This window comes from Herpailurus yagouaroundi, unplaced genomic scaffold (assembly GCF_014898765.1).
Source record: "Herpailurus yagouaroundi ecotype Mexico unplaced genomic scaffold, PumYag 221, whole genome shotgun sequence".
In the NCBI taxonomy this organism is placed as follows: Eukaryota; Metazoa; Chordata; class Mammalia; order Carnivora; family Felidae; genus Herpailurus; species Herpailurus yagouaroundi.
Window position 1 is genome coordinate 381,002 of NW_024412452.1, and position 17,900 is coordinate 398,901.

Below are 17,900 nucleotides of genomic sequence, written 5' to 3' on the forward strand. Positions count from 1 at the left end.
TAATACAGCTAAAGCCCCCAGTCTCAGCCATACATTTCCCCAGACATAACTATTTTCCAAACATGCTATTTAGCATCGCTCTGCATGTTTTAATACTTTCATTACATATGCACGATCTACAATTTACAGGCTCAATTTAGGGGTTTTCTCCAACTTTTTATTTTGAAAAACTCCAAATTTATGGGAACGTTGTAGGAGAAATATAATGAAACCCCATCTTTCCTGCAACCAGATTTACCATCATTAACATGTTCCCAAATTTGCCTTAGGTTTACCTTTCTCCCCTATACATGTACACACACATACTTTTATTTTGCTGAGCCACTTGAAAGCAATTTATAGACATTGTGATACCTTATCCTCCAATATACCTCAGCACGGATCTCCTAAGCACCAGGACAATTCTCCTACATAACCACAATATGATTATCATTCTCTTGGGAGTTTTAAACATTCATATAAATGGAAGCACAGTTTAGGTATTCTTTGGCCACTTGTTTTTTCTAATTAACATTAGACTTTTGGAATGTGTTCGTGTGTTAGTACATGTAGATCTGGTTAATTCCCTGTATTCTACTATATGGCTGTGTTTATGTGTCTATTTATTTTCTATATCAATAGCTACTATGTTGTTCTAGTTTAGGCTATTAGATACAGCGCAACAATGGCTATTCTTGTTCATGTCTCTTGTGCCACATGTGAGAGATCTGCTGGGTCATAAGATATGTGCATCTTCAACTTTTTTTTAAAGTTTATTTCTTTTGAGAGAGACAGAGAGTGAGAGAGAATCCCAAGCAGGCTCTGCATGGTCAGCGCAGGGCCCTATGTGGGGCTCAAATTCATGCAACTGTGAAATCATGACCTGAGCTGAAATCAAGAGTCGGGATGTTTAACTGACTGAGCCACCCAGGCATCCCTGTGCATCTTCAATTACTAGATATTGCCAAAACATTCCTCAAGGTATTTAAAATGATTTAAGCATCATCTATTAATGTATATCCTTGCTGACACCTGCATTCTCATAATTTAATATTTGTCACCTCATTATGGTTTTAATTTTGCCTTTCTCTGATCCTGCATCTTTCTTTAAACAGAAAGTAAAGAACATATGTTTTTTTTTTTTAAAAAAGAACACATTTAACCTTTTCTGAACATCTTATATCATCATCATTACCCTCCATTACAAAGTACCTTTCTGTATTATTACTTCAGTGTTTCCCTTTGCCTAGATGGTCACCTGCACTTAATCTGAAAACGATCAGGCTGTCTAAAAACCAAGTACTGTTCTTTAACCAAGTTAGTAAACCTTAGGTAAAGATCCAGGGACCCCTCCCATAGACAAAAGAGCAAGAACTCTAATAAAGGACACTATGTCAGTTTTTCAGTGAAACTAAACACTTCTTAGATCTTGATTACATGACAGAAGCTTAATCCACTAGAAGTGTAATATTTAGATGAGAGGCGCTAACTCCCAACTCTGGGAATTAGCAAAAAATGGACAAGACAGAGGTTAGAGATCTCAGCACCTCACCTTTCCAGAAAGATGTACAGCCTCCCAGCTTGAGGCAGTCAACTGCAGGGAACACAGAGCAGCCTCATTTCAATTACTTGGGAGGGGGAAGGGCAGAAAGAAGAGGTGGGCGGGGGGGGGGGGGGGGGTGAGATGATGCGAAATACACCCAGTTAGGAAGTTCAGAAGACCTAGCTGCTAGCTCCAGCTCATTTTCCTGGTCTGTAAAATAAGATAAACTAGATGGCTTCAAGTTTTTGTTCTTTCAACTCAAACATAATGGTTTTACAATACCATAAAAGCCTGTGAAAAATTCATTTCCCTTCAGCCCTGCATAAAACTGGGGTTCGTAAAGCTGATCCTGAGTCATCGAAAACAAAACAAAATGCAACAAAAAAGATTCCCTCTTCATAATTTAAGAAGTTAGAAAAGTATAGGATGCATTTTAGAATACTTCCACTGAAACGGCTAAAGTTAATTTTAGCGTTTTGACGAGGGAGCATCTATCGTCTGGAAAGCCAAATTTCTTAATGGATAAAAGACACATACATGAAATTTTTAGCCCATAAATACACAGTGAACACCTCGCAGGTACTCTTCCAGGCATGGGACAGAAAGACACCATTTCTGATCCCAAAGAATTCATTATCTAATGGACGAGGCAAAGGAGAAAACACCAGTTTTAATATAAACTAGTGCTACTTTTAATGCTAGTATAGGGTATTATTGGGGGAAAGGGTACAGAAGTCAATCGGGCAAGGAATTTCTAAGTCAGTGGTGGGTAGGGGGTATCAAGAAACTGCTCCAAGAGTAAATGATGCCAACAGAACCCTGAGAAGCAGTGGTAAGCACACAGGCACAGACTAGTAAGCGGTAGAACGTTGCAAGTCACACGGCTTCAGAGCATGGTGCTGGGACACGGGCCCAGAAGCCATGAAGCTCTGACACCAGTCGTGACATCAAGGGTGAACAGAAAGTGAAACAGAAAGTGGCTTCCCTCCTTCAGACTCATTTCACTTTAAATGAGGATCTTGGAAATTAAGAGTATAGAACACCCTAACTTTCCTCTTCTGTGAACAATTAGTTTTATGAAAGTCAAATATCTTGCTAAGACAGCAGGTTACGTTTTTCAGGTGAAAGTCGGTATAATTTGCCTGGTTGGTTTCAATCCTGCCTATTTCGTGTTCGCAATGATCAAGAATAGTATAGTTCACTGGATGATCTGGTCAAGTGATTTATGAACGCTTAGGCTCAGTGAAGATGCCCATCATGCAGAAGGGTGTTCTTAGTTGAGGATGTTAGAGTCCAGACACAGTGAGGGCAAGAGGTGTCTACACCAGGAGTCAATCTCAACACACATGCAATTCACCTTCTGAATGGAAGATGGTTAGCCTGTGAAAACTTCTGGCCAATCACCAGCATTCTAGGGATAATGAGGTCATAAAGAAGACATCTCTCTCCCCTCCCCAGGGTCCTTCCAGCCCCTGGACAGAGGGAAGGAAGGAGAGTGAGCTCCAGGCCACGACGAGAGCCCGTGCTAAGTGTTCCCTTGTGAGGCGCAGCCCGAACACCTCCTCACCAGGGCCTCCCCCTCACCCCTCCAGGCTTGAGTAGTCCTTTTTCATTTAAAAAAAAAAAAATTCTTTTTAAGGTTTATTTTGAGGGGGGGGGGGGAGACAGAGAATCTGAAGGTATTCCAGGTGATGGTCCACTCTGTTTTGCCAGCCACTTGTCACATGTTGTGTAAAGACTGGTCTTCCTGTTTGTTCCCCTGCATTTTAAGCTCCTGAGGGCCAGGACCCTATCATATTCTACTTGGTAACCACAGAAGGTGTTCAGTAATTGTTAAATGGATGGACGGATGCGTGCACACCAGGCATCCTTCCAAAGCAGGCAGGCAGGCATGCAGGCAGGAAAGGGGTTGGAAATGTTGGCCTGATTAATTTCACAACATGGACGCATTCTAGAAGCAAAAGAAAGCGCAGAAAATGTGGACTGATGTGTTTGTTTTGTTTTGTTTTGTTTTGAGGCAAAATGAAGAAGGTAGGATGAACCGAGTTAACATCGCTAACCACTCACTGAAAGTTGTTTGGAATCCATCATTCCGGAAAACTCCGAGCACAGCAGAGCGCGAAGTTCCCAGGTGGTAAGTGGGGTATCGAGTCTTCACAGGCAATGGAAAGGGGCCAATTGCATTTTGCACAGTTACATACCTTCTCGACAGATCCCAACTATGATTTCCGCACCAGTCCAGTAATTCAGGGGCGGGAGTGGTAGATAAAAGGTGCCTGGAGCCAGGGTGAGGAGAAGGCTGGGCAGAGAGGGCCCCAACTTACCCACACTTTGTGAGCCTCCTTTCATCCCTTTGGAATAAAATCTGCATTCCTTTTCTGGGAGAAGGGCAGCCCTGCTCCCCACCTAACACAGCCCTGAATGTGGTGGACGTGGTGCCCCCCAAGCCAAGCTCCGCAAGGAGGCTGAACCCAGGCCAGCGTTAGCACAGAGGAGAAAGGGAGATTGTCCCCCTGGCCCAGCTCAAACATTTCATTCTCTTCCTAGGCCTCAAAACCCTAATTTGACCACAAAAACCTGGCCTCTGGTGTTTCTGTTATGAGTATCGGATTCCTTCGGCTGAACTTGGCTGTTCACTGCCTGAACAAATTACATTAACAATACAGAGAAATGTATACAGGGCCTTAAAAACACTGCTGAGCAGGGACCAAAACAAAGACGGTGGTGTCCTAGCAACAAACCTCACCCCCCAGCAGCCTCCGGCCCTGCCAGGGATTGTAAGCCATTGAGCTCCTCTCTTCTCTGCAAACAATTAGGGACAGAGAAGTCACAATTAGAGATGGGATTTACAGCCAGAGGAGCAATCTATAAATCACGGCGCTCCCACCCCCAGCCATTCCCAGCCAGATAATCAGAGCCAGATGTTCGCCACAGCTGCTTCAACGTGGGTACACTGTTGTCCGACTCGACCACGCTCCTGCTCTGAGAACCAGCAGAGGCTCCGGCCAAAGCATCCTGCCAAGCCAGAGGGGGCCTCTGCGCCCTGGAGCAGCCCCAACTGTATGAACAGTTGGGTCATGTGGGAAGCGCTTGGGAGAGCGACTGCAGAGATGCAAAGCATCTCCCTGGAGAGCAGTGCGGGTCCCGGAAGGCCCTCCAAGCCTGCATGATTCAGCGATGAGGGCCACAGTGACAATCAGCAGCAGCTGACTGCAGGTGGTGGCAGCATTAACTTTCACCCATCACTGGTGAAGTACTGAGCACTGAGCTGAGTACTTTGCAGCTACCCCCCTGAGGAACACTCAATTCACAGATGAAGAAACTGAGCCTTAGAGAGGGCGACAGTTTTCTAGAAGGTCCCAGGGCGACTGAGTGGCAGAGCAGCAAGGTAAAGTTGGGTCAGCTTGACCGTGATGCCCCAATAACTTTGTTAAACTGTGGAATGATGGAGAGACTCATTCAGGATGCAGGGCTGGCACTTTCCGAGTTACTCTCTTGACTGTCAAACTTGGAAGAGACTTGTGGTTACTTTATTTCTCCATAGGTGGCTGGTGTTTTAGATTTCTTGGCTGAACCAAGTCAGATTTTAGGACCTGGGGCCACGAAACAGCAAACTCCAAGGGTGGTAAAAAAAAAAAAAAAAAAAAAAAAAAAGCTAGGCTACCGAATGTTGCCAAGGTGTTTCTCTTAATAGACCTCCTTTTTATGCACGTTTTCCTTCGTTTTCTTATTTATTGATATACATACAGTAATGTGCACACATCTTAAATGTACAGCTCAACTTACTTTTTCATATGTATAAACCCATGTAACCACCGCCAGATGAAGAGACGGAACCTTCTAGAACCCGTTTTACGAGGTTTTTCGCATGTCCCTTTCCCAGTCAGCATTCCTCTGCCCCCAAGGTAGCCACTGTTCTACCCTTTATCACCACATATACTTTTGCTTGTTTTTGAACAGAGTCACACATCGCGCCTTTGGCGTAAAGACAGGTCTTCTGTAGAACTTTGGTTATTGTCAGGGTCAAAGCAAGGTTCCGGATTCAGAGTTACCAGCAATGAAAGGCTGAGATAACATAATTAGTTCTGCCTGCTACATCAGCTTCATGAGACTATCCCATGACATTTGTAACCCCTCTTCCCAGAACCCTGCTGGTGTGGTCTAAGATGCCCTGTCCTCAAGGGGTGGACAAGTCCCTGGCCATTGAGCCTCAAGCACTGCCGGTAACTGAATCTGGTAGTAACAAGCTGTGTTTACCCCACTTGTCACTCTCCATCCTTGACACCCTGACAGCCACCACCCTTCACTCCTCAGGAAGGGCAACAGGGCATGAAGGATGTGGCTGAGGCCCTTCCCGGGAGGGGAAGGATTAAATGGTCTGGAATGTCTGGGCTCCGAGTCCTCTCCAGGTTCGGGCTGCTGAGGCAAAGCGCTCCCAGTCACCCTCACACCGCTCATCACCCCAGGAGGCTCTCGGTGGGACGCGCTCGCCTAGGACAAGAGGAGGCCACCCACTCACCGTCCCCACACAGGAGCTGCCCCTGCTGGGTTGGGCCTCTCACCGGGAAATCTAGGCAGGAAAGCTCCATGTGGGGTCGGGGTCACAAGAAATTCCAGTTGAGAGGATGAAAACGGCCAATACGACAGACAAGAGATTCTGAGAAAGGTGAACACTCCTGAGCGCTGAGAGGGGGCAGGGTTTTCTTTTCTTGGCTTTCTCCCCACAGTCTTGACCACCTCCTAAAGCACAGTGCTGCTCACCTTAACTCCTTGGCATGGCCCCAATTTCACTTCCCAGGGTACTTATTTTTAGCTGCACTGAACACCTGTTTGTTTCCATGACTGCTTAAAATTCTAAATCTGTTGGCATATTACGACACAGGACACTTCCAAAGGATCTAATACTACCAGCCGGAAGTGGCAGACCCTTAGGAATTCATACTCTCATCCAAGTATTTATGGCTGACGCATAAATACAGTGATCCTAACTTCCAAATAAAACATCAGGGCATGGGATTTCACGAGGGATATTTTTGGAGGTGTCATTGGGATGGAGAAAGAGTAGAATCACAGCATATTCTTGATTTGTGGGGATACGTCTGATTGTCCGTGATGAAGACCATTAGACAATTTCGGAACCTAAAACTGAGGTAGACAAAGGCCGCTCCCAAGTTCACCATTTTGAAGCCCAAAGCAGTCTCCTGTTGGCAGCCGTTCAGGATCCAAAAGGCTACAGTCCGTTGCCACATCCAGCCCTAAAAGACCTCCATTGCCCCCAGCACACAAGACAACTGGAGGTTTCTCCTTCCTTCTCTTTGTTCTCCCCTCCATCTTCTGGGCTTCCCTTGGGTCACCTCATCTCCCCAGACTCAGCCTGCGCACCTCCCTTTCACCTCATCGCCTACCCCACCCACTTCCAGGACTCCTCCATTCAAACAGCCTCTTCTGCTGGGGGGACGGGTTGTGTCTGGTTCTAGTCTCGGGGGAGTTTCAAAAGGCTGGTCTACTGCCTGATCCTGTAACCGACACAGGAGGGTCCTCTGACCTTCCCATGACTCTGTCTGGACCCCACCATGGCCCCGACCAGAGCCGGCTCAGTGGGTCGGTGTTGCTGTACCGAGGACCGTGCACACCCAGCCTGTGACTGAGGACGTCCCTCCTCAAGGACTGAAGATACTGACGTGCACCTGCACGGAAACATGAGAAAACTCTCAACAGTAGGAAGACCGCACATACCTGCAGCAACTGGGTACCGCACACTTTCCCGCTCCAAACTTTACTCTTGCGGGTCCCCCTGCTCCATCTTCTCTCCTCCCTCGCCCAAGTACGGTTCTTCAACACACAGCTCTTGGAAAAAACCGTCAAGACCCCAGGCTTCGTGAGCCTTCCTTCCCCAGAACCACAGGTCGAACATGCGAATGCTTCCCAGGGCCAGGCAGAGTGTAGTCCCCACAGTAACAGCAGCCACAATAATAATTATCGGGTGTGTCCTGGGAGGCAGGCCCTGCACCCGGCCTTTCACCTGAACTAACCATTGAACGCCCACAAGACTTAGTAGGAGGCACATCACTACCCAGATGTAGAGAGAGACCAGGTCATGCCCACTGCTAAGTGGTGGGGCCAGCGTTTGAGCCCGGCCCAGGCTTTAGCCCAGACAACTCGGCTCTGAGGGAGGGGTGGGTACAGCCCATCAGAGGGGTGCTGCTGTTACCCTGCAGGAGTGTGAGCCTTGCACTGCGACACTTCTGAAACCCTCTATACCTCTCTTGTTTCAAGAGGTGCTGGAAATATGGCCTTTTACATGACATTCTTTAATTCTGTAAAAAGTTCCAGCCCCAGGCCATATCCGAAAGGAGACTGGGACAGTGGGCACGGGTCATGCCTGCTCTGAACGCTGCATCGTGCAACTGCCCAGGCACTGCTATGTGAGGTCTCTCTTCCCACGCCTGGAATTATGATTTAAATGTTTGTGGTTTCAGATAGCTCTTCTTACTGACATTATAAGCTAATGGAGGACAAGGAGCAGGTCTTCTCATTCATCATGGTTTGTGAAAGCTTCACAGCCTCATGACCTCCTGGGTAGAACAGAGGAGAGACTTACCTACACAGAGACCCTACTATGTGCCAGCACTGTTCTAGACCCTTCCATGCACCAGCTCATTTAATCCCCATAATGACCTGTTGAGTTCAGTAATATCAACCTAGGTGTTTTTTTTTTTTTTTGTTTTTTGTTTTTTTTTGAGACAGAGAGAGAGAGAGAGAGACTGCAAGTGGGGAAGGGGGGCAGAGAGAGAGAGGGAGAGAGAACTCCAAGCAGGCTCCATGTTCAGTGTGGAGCCTAATGTGGGGCTCAATCTCACAACCGTGAGATCATGACCTGAACCTAAATCAAGAGTTGGATATTCAACTGGGCCACACAGGTGCCCTGCCTTTTCTTTAAAAAAAAATTTAAAAAAATTTTTTCTAATGTTGATTTATTTTTAAGAGAGACAGACAGACAGAGCAAGAGCAGGGGAAGGCAGAGAGAGAGAGAGAGAGGGAGGGAGGTAGACAAAGAATCCAAAGCAGGCTCCAGGCCCTGAGCCATCAGCACAGACCCTGATGCAGGGCTTGAACCCATGAATGACGAGATCATGACCTGAGCCAAAGTCGGGCACTTAACCAACTGAGCCACCCAGATGCCCCTGAAAAAATTTATTTTAGAGAGAGAGAGAGAGAGAAAGAGCAAGAGTGGGGGAGAGGGGCAGAGGTAGAGAGAGAGAGAGAATCTTAAAGCAGGCTCCATGCTCAGTGCAGAGCCCAACATGGAGCTCAAACCCACGACCCTGGGATCATGACCTGAGCCAAAATCAAGAGTTGGACGCTCAACCGACTAAACCACCCAGGTGCCCCCCCCCAGCCTTTTCCTTTTACATGAATGAAGATTGTGATGCTCAGAGGGGCTTAGTCTCTTTCCTAAAGTCACAGACTTTAGTGGCCACACCACGCATGCTCCTGCCAGCTCACGGAACAGACATAGGTAACTGCTGAGATGCTCTATCTTGGTGGTTCCAGGCAGGGAAATCAATTCCCAAATTAATTAGTGAAGGAATTGTTTATGTTTTAATGGCTCTCAGTAAATAATAAAGTACTTGGATTCCTGGATAACGAAATTCCCTGAGCTCTCAGGACCATGTTGTCTGCCTTGAAGCCTGAACACTGTCCGAGCTTATTCAGCAGTGTTGCCAAACCCCCACTACGTGGGGGTTGTTCTCAAAGTGAAAAAGCAAAGCTGTCTCCAGGAATAGACCCATCACGCTGTGTAGCAAGAGGCAGCACCATGTGGGTGAAGCCTGGTGCGGCCCCTGGGCTCTAGCACTCCTGAGCAGTGTGACCCCTGGGACAGTTTCCTTGCTTCCCCACATTTCACTTTCCCTACCTGAAAATGGGAAGATGAGGACGGTGCTCACTAGGGATCCCTACCTCCCAGGACCGGTGTGAGGATTAAATTATTTGAAATCCATGTTTAGAACCGGGTCTGGCACATGGCAGAACTCCAGGAGCCGTGTTATTGTTCAGAACCTCAAGTTGCTGCTCCTTTGTCATCTCCCATGGAAGGGAGATGTCCCACCAGACAAGGACAAAGGGTCGGGAACAACCCGGATGCACCCAACCCTCCACACTGTCATCTGACGCTTCCTTCAGTGGCTTACTGAAAACTTCCTGCCTTGGACGGTCTTGGCTATGTCCCATTGTTTATGGTGGGTTTTGCTTGATCCTCTTGGGTTTCCCAGGTAGACATTCTATAAACAGTGGTTGTTTTCCCTCTGGCTTTCCAGTCTTTATTGTCTTGGCTACTGTACCAATGCAACCCTGTTCTCTCCCTCCCTGGCCCTTGCACTTCTTATCCGTCTTGTCTACCTGGCAATGACCCTGACACACTGCTAGAGATCCCGGCCATCGGTAGAAACTTCAGGGTGCCAGTGAGGGACTGCAGCCATGACAGGCCCAAGACCTCCCCAACAGGGTACACAGTTCCCAGGAGAATCTGGAATGAAGATGGGGACATTCAGTATGTGTGGGAAAGAGCCAGGCAAGACAGGGGGCCTGGGAGGCAAGGGAGAGGCAGAGCTGAGGTCACCATAAGGAGCGAGTGATGGCCATATCACGAAGAGTGCCCCCCATGAGGCCTGACACAGGGCTGGGACTCAAGTACTGGTGAATCAGCACTGACCTGTGAAGATTATGTCCTGTCCCCATGGGCGCAGCCTAAGACAGACCCTCCCAGATCCTCCCCTTCTCTAGGATTTTAGGTATATGGAGATTCAAATGCTGTCTTTCCTTTTCTTTTCTTTTCTTTTCTTTTCTTTTCCTTTCCTTTCCTTTCCTTTCCTTTCCTTTCCTTTCTTTCTTTCTCTTCCTTCCTTCCTTCCTTTTTATTTATTTTGAGAGAGAGAGAGAGAGAGAGAGAGAGAGAGAGAATCCCAAGCCAGCTCCGCACCATCAGCACAGAGCTTGATAAGGGGCTCAAACTCATGAACCTTGAGATCATGACCTGAGCACAGATCAAGAGTCAGACGCTTAACCGACTGAGCCACCCAGGCATCCCTCAAATCCTGTCTTTTCTTACCAAGAGACCTCCATATCTCAAATGGAGTTGCTTTCAAAGAAGGTAGACAGTTTCCTAATATATTAACATCCTTTTTTTTTTAATGTTTATTTTTGAGAGAGCAAGCCAGCACGAACTGAGGAGGGGCAGAGAGAGAGGGAGAGAGAATCCCAAGAGAGAATCTGTGCTGACAGCACAGAGCCTGATGTGAGGCTTGACCTCACGACCCTGGGATCATGACCTGAGCTGAAATCAAGAGTTGGGCGCTTAACAGACTAAGCCACCCAGGCACTCCTAGTTCATTAACATTCTAACTGATTTCCCCGTCTGCTCCACTGGACTCCTGGGGAATGTGCGTGTAGGATACATTTTGGGAAGTGGGGGGAGTCATCTTATAATTTGAAAATGCAGTATTTGCAGCAGTAGGCTTCCATGCAAAGGTGTTGCTCCCTATTACCAGGGTGCACTCCCCAAGCCAGCCCTGAGAGATAGCTTGTCAGTGTCAATGCTGTACCTTGGGAAGACACAGGAACTCGCATTTCAATAAGCACCCGAGATGATTCTGAAGCAGAGGTCCATGGACCATACTTTGAGAATCACTGTCCTGATGGTTCTGCAGGTCTGACGCCTCTGAGCATCCTCCCTATAGTTCTCTACTCCCTCTTCTGACCCAATAAGTCCCTTCAGATATTCAGGGTCCAAGCAGATCCTCCCAGGAGCACGGACAATGGGCAGATCACAGGAAAAGAAGCAGGCCGGCCAGCAACTCCTGGCACCGCAGCCCCATCCCCAAACGATGGGACATGGAAGGGGCCACAGAACATCCAGCTGAGTCTTCCTGTCTCATTCATGTACCCAAACAGGACAAGTGCCAGTGACCTCATGTGTAACCGTGTCCACAGGCTTGAGCAAAGGAAGGTGAAGATGTCACTTGGGTTTCCATGTGAGTCCCAACCACCTTCCTCCTTGGGATGCTGCCTAGGGATCTATGGCCTTATTCACCACCCAGGCCCTCCCTGCATGGCCCGTCGGCTTTCTCACTAGATGCGTACATTCATCTGTCCCCACTGGAGAAAACTCTCCTAACTAGGCACCTGTTTTAATGTGGCACTTTTTAGATTAAGAGAAATATCTGACCCTATTATTTGGTGACTACTGTAAAATTCTATCAAAGATATGGAGGAAAAAGAAATCGATGACATACAAATGCTTCTGGACCTGCGAAGCCCAGAATATTTTGAAAACTAACCTTGCTCTTATAAATTTCATATTGACTCCCAAGGGGAAAAAGAAAAAATAAAATCAAAATTTCATGATCTATCACTTCCTCAAGATAATAAAAAACAAACTAAAGGTAAAAAATTGGGGACCAAGGGCACCTGGGTGGCTTAGTCAGTTGAGCATCCAACTCTTCATTTCAGCTCAGGTCATGATCCCAGGGTCATGGGATCAAGCCCCGCCCTTCCCCCCTCCTCCTGCTCATGTTCCTTCTCTCTGTCAAAAATAAAAAATGTAAATGAAAATTTTAAATGTAGTCCATAAACAACTTTTTTTTCCTTTCTGGAACTGCTTCTTCCACCAAAAAAGGTAGCTGCTACCATTCCAGAGGCTCCCCCTGCACTGGACTTCGAGTATTCAGCTCCAGACTTGTGGCAAAAACTAAAACTGCTTGTGTGACAAGATAAACACATACCTAGAAATCACTCTGAAAACAAGGAATGGTAAGAATTTAGCTTTTCTGTGATGAATTAGATCTGGCTCACCCCCTCACTTCCTTCAGGTCTCTGCCCAAACATCACCTCTGCAAGACCTTTCCTAACACCCATGTGCAACAGCATCCTGACCTTTAGCCTCTACGTGCCTTACTCGGCTTTCCTTTCTTTATCGCCACCTGACGCATTGTGTATTTGTTCATTGTCTCTCTCCCCAACCAGAAGGTAAGCAACTTGAGAACTGACATTTTATTCACTGCTACATGCCCAGTACCTTGAAAGTGCCTGCCATGTCACTGCACTCAAGTATCTGTTCCGGGAAGGAACCCAGCCACCTGCCAATCTATTCACCAGTCCATCCATTCTCCCAGATATCTACCCACTTAGTACCAACCATGTGCTAGGTACATGGCCCACTTAGGCCAACCATGGCCTAGACGCCATGATGGATGTTCTGTAAATGAGGGTAAAGACTAAACATGGGTTTTGCTCCTGGAGAGACAGATACCTGACAGCTGTGGGTATTCAAAATACCTGGCAGGTGCACCTATGTTTGAGACAAGGAGAATGGGCAGGAAGCTGTGAGAAAGAAAAAGGTGACAGCTTTTTTTAAAGTTATGGGCCCAGGGAAGTCCTCCCAAGAAAGCGACCCAGAGGCTGATAGGGGGTTACCCAGATGAAGAGTGTGGGGAACGGGAAGCACAAGGGAAGGTTCAAAGTGGGAAGAGCTCGGTGGCTGGGAACAAGGAAGAAAACAGCACAAAGGAGACAAGAAGGAGTCAGACCACTCCTGGCCTCCCATCACCAAGGTGCACATGTCAGGCAGGCAGGTGCTAACCTGGACCTGAATCAGTTGGAGACAACAGGGCATCAAACTCTGTTTATGAGATTTAGAGAAGTAAGGAATAAACAATCCTGAAATGTTTCTTCCCATACCAATTATAAAAGAGGACGAGATTTACTTTTAAAATAATCAGTTGTTGGGGCACCTGGGTGGCGCAGTCGGTTAAGCGTCCGACTTCAGCCAGGTCACGATCTCGCGGTCTGTGAGTTCGAGCCCCGCGTCGGGCTCTGGGCTGATGGCTCGGAGCCTGGAGCCTGTTTCCGATTCTGTGTCTCCCTCTCTCTCTGCCCCTCCCCCGTTCATGCTCTGTCTCTCTCTGTCCCAAAAATAAATAAACGTTGAAAAAAAATTAAAAAAAATAAAATAAAATAAAATGAAATAAAATAATCAGTTGAAATCCCTATTTGTTTCTGCATCAGTGAGGATGCTTCTTAAATATCTGAGAAAACCTTGGTAGAAGAAACAAACGTAGCTAAAACATTTTTTGGTGATAGCGTATCATGCAGCTCCTTCCCAGCGTCACCCCAAATGGCATCTCTGACCAGGGAGTGGAGTCACTGTTCACATTTAGGAGACTGGATTTAATGTACACGGTGTTGACATCAAATACTTAAAAGACTGTGTTTCCTTTTCTGCTGGAACCAAATAGCTGATATCAGTTTGTGTCCTGGGTTCATTTTCTCCTACTGCAATTATAATACATGCAACAATTTTATGTTGCATGAGATAAATGATGGCCCCCTTACTCATCTATAAGCTCTTTGAAGGGAGGCATTATCTCTGGATTTCTATCACCAAGAACAGTTCTCAACCCATAAAAAATCCTTTAAAACAAGTCTATTGAGATCAAAGGGCCTCAGTTCGCCAAGATTTTGCTAGTCTGGTTTAGCACAAACCCCGCTCTCGATTCAGTATGGGCCGCATGCTAGCTGAGGGATCACAGGCTCTGGAATTGACTTTTTCAGAAAATTAAATGAAACAGTAACTTATGAAGAGTACCTATCCTGAAGCCCAGGACGTGGCAGTTAATCAACAGACAGGTTAATCAGTAAGAAGGATTGTTGTTTTGTCCCTAATATGCAAGCAGAACCAAGATATTCATACAGCTTTTGCATTATGACCTTAACCATCTTCTATCAGAATCTGAACGTGGCACAAAACCACTAACCCATTGACACATTCTGTGGTCACAGTCCACAGGGCCCAGGAGGACTGCAGAGCCTGTCTGGTCAAAATCCAACACAAACGGTCTCAGGGATAAAAGGGCCGCCAACAAGGCAAGATCAGTGTTGTGTCAGTAGAAGAACAGCCACTAACTTCCCAACAAGGTGGATGGAATCCCAACGGACAAGTCACAGGGCCAGTCCTAGGGACACATGCCCTCACCTTCCACCATGGCCGCTGCCCCAAGCCCCTCCAGGCAGGATGCAGGAGCCCGACAGGTGAGAGTTAACGTTCCTAAATGGCTATACCTGCATTTGGAACTATCTTTCTTTCTCAATAATAAAAGCTGTGAATTACAGATGGGAGTCAAGCCAAGGAAAGAAATGCTGGTCAGTTCTTAGTAACAGGGCTCTAAAAAAAAGCATCCAAGTGGATGACAGTCCTTATCAGTGACTTATCAATCCCCAGGGTCCAACTGCAGTGGTAATTTAATTTTTACATAATGTCCACTGTTTTAAAAATGTACAAGAGTGGAGAAACCACCTGGAAATCTTTATATGAACAAACTAGAATAAAGGACATGAACTGAGAAGCACTCCTGCCTGCTGCCCCCAAAGGCTTCTATCAATATATCAATCCTGGGGCACCTGGGTGGCTCAGCTGGTTGAGCATCTGATTCCTGATTTTGGCTCAGGTCATGATCCCAAGGTCGTGGGATCAAGCCCCACATAAGGCTCCACGCTGAGCCTGCTAGGAATTCTCTCTCTTTCTCTTTGTCTCTCTCCCTCTGCCCCTCTCTCCCACTTGTACATGCTCTCTCTCTAAAATTAAATTAAATTAAATTAAATTAAATTAAATTAAATTAAATTAAATTAAAATTAAAATATCAATTCCCCCAGAGTGCAGGTGCATACAATATACCTGCACGCAAATCTATCATTTCAAGACTTAAAAAATACTCAGTCTTTAGTTGACAATAGGTCCAACAGAGGTGTAGTACCTCTGTTGTGGGAAAACAAAGACTTTCTTTTTCTTTAATTTTTTTTTAACATTTATTTATTTTTGAGACAGAGAGAGAGAGAGCATGAACAGGGGAGGGTCAGAGAGAGAGGGAGACACAGAATCCAAAGCAGGCTCCAGGCTCGGGGCTGTCAGCACAGAGCCCGACGCGAGACTCGAACCCACGGACCGCGAGATCATGACCTGAGCCGAAGTCGGACACTCAACCGACTGAGCCACCCAGGCGCCCCAACAAAGACTTTCAATACACACTTTATCAACTGCCTTCAGCTCTAGACCTGAGAGAAAAATAGTGACAGTAAACTACTCTTTACATGCTACTAGAGGCAGTGTAAATTGGTGAGCTACATCGAAAAAAGGCTGGCAATTCCTCAAATGTTTAAACATAGAGTTCCTGTATGACCCAGCACTTCCACTCCTAGCTATATACCCAAAAGAATTGAAAATGCATGTGTATTTTCACACAAAAACTTGTACACAATGTTCATAACAACACTGTTCATAATAGTCAAAAAGTGGGAATACCACAAACATATATCAACAGATGATTGGATGGAGGCACCTGGGTGGCTCAGTCTGTTAAGCAGATAAGCGTTCAACTTTGGCTCAGGTCATGATCTCACAGTTCTAGAGTTCAAGCCCTGTCGGGCTCTGTGCTGAGAGCTCAGAGCCCGGAGCCTGCTTCGGATTCTGTGTCTCCCTCTCTCTTTGCCTCTCCCCCATTCACACTGTCTCTCTCTTTATCAAAAATAAACATTAAAAAAGTTTTTTAAAAAAGATGAGTGGATAAACAAAACGTGGTATATCCATGCAACAGAATACTATTGGGCCATAAAAAAGGAATGTGTACTGATTCATCCTATAATATGAATAAACCTTGAAAAAATTATGTTACGTTAAAGAAGCCACTCACAAAAGGATACACGTTCTGTGACTCCATTTATTTTATTATTAAAAAAATTTTTTTTATAATGTTTATTTTTGAGAAAGAGAGAGAGAGAAAGAGAGAGAACACAAGCTGGGGAGGGACAGAGAGAGAGAGGGAGACACAGAATCTGAAGCAGGTTCCAGGCTCCAAACTGCCAGCACAGAGCCCGAGGCAGGGCTTGAACCCACGAACTGTGAGATCATGACCTGAGCTGAAGTTGGACACTTAACTGACTGAGCCACCCAGGCGCCCCTCTACGACACCATTTATATGAAATGTTCAGAACTGGCAACTCCAGAGAGACAAAATATAGATTAGTGCTTGCCGGGTTGGAGGAAGAAGATAAGAGGGAGGGAATGTTAACAGATAAGAGTTTCTTTTTGGGGTGATGAAAATGTTCTAGAGCAAGGTAGTGTTGATGATTATACAATTCTGTGAGTATAATAAAACCACCAACTTGTTCACTTTCATAAGAGGGTGAATTTTGGAGATAAATTTTATCTCAATTAAATAAATACATAGGATGTATTTTTTAAGCCATTAATTACATAAAGAGATAAAGGGAAAAATGATCTTGCCCAGTGTTTCTGGAAATAAAGCCTGAAAGCTTTACATCCACTGGCATACTCCAAACAATGGTTCCCAACCAGGGCTGCCCATTAGACTGACCCAGAGAGAGCCTTTCAAAACACAGAGATGCTTAGACTTCCCTTCCCAGAGATTATAATTTAATTGGTCTGGGGTGGGGCTCAGGGACTAGTGTTTCTCACAATCTCCCCAGTTGACGCTAACGTGCAGCCAGAATTAAGAACCTCTGCCCTAGAATTTGAGCTTTTAAAGGAGTCCCTGGTGTTGGTTTAGGTATCTGCTATTTTATCCTTTCTCATAAACATAAGACAGACAAAATTTTAAATGGCTCACAGTTTCTGGCTGTTAGAACTGGGATTTCATTTTATTGTCTCTTCCACATTAAAAAAAAAAAAAAGATCAGCAGGTTGCCATTTTGTAGACAGAGAATCTGAAGTACAAAATGGCTAAGACACATACTGAGGTCACCATAGTGAGTTGGGGTGGGGATCGGATTACAATTTCGTCCTTGGGAACCTACGACTCTAACTTGAACCAGGAGGAACAGCCACTCAGCACGGGTGGCAGGGACAGGCAGCACCAGGCACTGGCACCAGAGGCAGGAAGGCTGGATGGAGCCTCAGTCTGGGAAAACCGCAAACTCTCAAGTCTGCTGTCTTCACCTTCTGATTTGGTAAAATAGAACCACCCCTCTTCTGCACCCGCCCCTCCCCAGAACAAACCTGTTTTCCTTACAGGGCTGGGAAGAAGAGGTTCATTTCACCTCCTCATCTCAGGTAAGCTACCCCAAAGTGCTCACTTATTGGGAACACTGCTTATCTGATATTCATTATTTTCCCACAAGCTGGTGAAACCCCCGTCAGGTCTGCATTAGGCTCCACATTCATGTCGGAGCCCCAAAGCTGTTTCCAATTGGCAAAGTCATGGCCAGGGTGTGTTGTTCATTAGTATATTTGTGGGAGGCTGTCCAGGCCCCAACCCAGTCACCGGCCGTGGGAAATTCTTCCCAGATCGGAGGACCCTCCAGGCCTGAG

The 17,900-nt window shown here is 46.2% G+C and overlaps 1 protein-coding gene across 1 annotated transcript in view; it reads right to left on the reverse strand.

The window, feature by feature from the left end:
* TCF7L1 (transcription factor 7 like 1) overlaps positions 1-17,900 on the reverse strand; it is a 159,673-nt gene that overhangs the window by 74,925 nt on the left and 66,848 nt on the right. The gene's annotated exons all lie outside the window — the stretch shown is intronic.